The sequence below is a fragment of the Protopterus annectens genome, chromosome 16.part0 (genome assembly GCF_019279795.1).
Source record: "Protopterus annectens isolate FY-2018-M chromosome 16.part0, PAN1.0, whole genome shotgun sequence".
In the NCBI taxonomy this organism is placed as follows: domain Eukaryota; kingdom Metazoa; phylum Chordata; order Ceratodontiformes; family Protopteridae; genus Protopterus; species Protopterus annectens.
This window is the reverse complement of record NC_056750.1, coordinates 445,517,516-445,519,286: the sequence shown is the minus strand read 5'-3', so window position 1 is coordinate 445,519,286 and position 1,771 is coordinate 445,517,516. Positions and strand designations below refer to the sequence as shown.

At 38.8% G+C, this 1,771-nt stretch overlaps 1 non-coding gene across 1 annotated transcript; it reads left to right on the top strand.

The window, feature by feature from the left end:
- The first annotated feature begins 415 nt into the window (after positions 1-415).
- TRNAR-CCU lies at positions 416-488 on the top strand. The gene has a single exon. It is a non-coding gene; the product is annotated as a tRNA-Arg (tRNA).
- Positions 489-1,771: the final 1,283 nt, after the last annotated feature.

Here is a 1,771-nt window from a genome sequence, read left to right as displayed (position 1 = left end):
TTTTGTACTAGGTTTTATGGATGTGCAACAGACTTGGTGCAGGATCAGAGAGGTCTCTTAGATATCATTGCAGTAGGGTAGTTAAGAGTAGTTAAGGCTGGGAAAGTTTGGTGTAAGCAAGTTTATGTGAAAATGTAATATGGACCACTTTAATTCTACTATGGTAGGATATCAAGTTTAGTTTGTAAACTATTGATTGGTTTTGCTGCAAATTTGGCTATTTCACAATAAGTGGACCCCACTTTGCTAAGGAATGGTCTTATCTAAATTACCAGTGGTTCTTGTTCCATAAAGTCTTGGCATGCACAGAGTGCATACTAATGTAATACTAGTGGATATTGATAGGCATTTATTTAATTGGAATAGGGTACTTAGCTTTTTATGAATTTTATTTACTATGGTGTCAACATGATAGGCCCCAGTGGCCTAATGGATAAGGCATTGGCCTCCTAAGCCAGTGATATAGGGTTTGAGTCCCATCTGGGGTGGTATAATCTTCACCTATCCTTTACGGATAGATTAAAAGCCCTGTCCCTCTACTCAGTCTCATACAGACTGCTCAGAGGTGACCTGTGTCTGGCATACAAGGCCATCTCTGACCCAGACTTGATGGAGTTGCTGCTTATCCGTAAGTCAAACTCCACTCACACAACCCACATGCAAGGCCTCAACCTGGTCTGTGACATTAACAGAACTTGTTGGTGGGATAGATGTGTGTCTCAAAGACTCCTCCTTCTGTGGAATAGACTCCCTCTCCATGTCAAACAGAGTACTTCACTAGCCCTCTTTAAGAGGAACCTGGACGGGATACAGAAAATACACCCCTGGGATCCAACCTGTGTCCCTGCTGCACAGGGGAAGCAGGTGCTGACTTTGTAGAAACAGAGGCAAAATTCTTGACTAGGCTTATAAGGGCCTCTGGGCCAATAGCCTAGTATCATCCTACGAACCTATGATCATTAGAAGTATGCTGCTAATGTAACTCCAAAATATTTATAGTACTCAGCTATCTTAGTGTTTGTGTTGCTGATTTAAATTATTCTTATAATAAATGTTTTAGTTCTATAACTGAAAATCATAAGCTTTTTTTTCTTTTTATATAGGATGAGTTTAGAATTTTTAGCCAAAAGAGCAGGTGACATGGTGGAATGTTGTATTTATAGGGTCTATATTAGATGAGTGACCATTCTGATGTTCGAATCATAGATGGTCGACATCATATGATCGAATGTCGGAAAGGTCGAAGGTGAAAGTCAACTGCTTTTCATGCGCAGAATGAGAAATTTTCCTTTCTGTACTGAAGTGCGTCCTCGGAGTTGGTATATTTAAGTAGGGGGGTGTGCGGGTGCAGGGGGGCTTGCCCCCCTGCTCAGAGCGGTAAGATAATTTTTTTTTTTAATTTTATTATATAGTCGATGTTTCGAACTTCGCTCATATGAGTTCGCTCATGTGAGGTTCGAAGTTTTGAAACTTCGACTATATAATATAGACCCATATCTATAATATATATTTTTTGCTACTAAGTACAACAATATCTTCTGCATATTAAAGTAGTTTACCATTAATGATGGATGGGTACATTTAACAGGAGAAAATGTTGAAGTGTAATGAACCTAAGATGAAACCTTGTGGTTTCCCAGATGAAATTTGTAGTGCATAACATTGATCCAGTCAATAGAGAGGTATCTGTCCTGTAAGTAATTTGTTAACCATTGTTGCACTATATCACTGTAGCCAGTATTATAAAACCTTTCTAATAATATATTGCAAT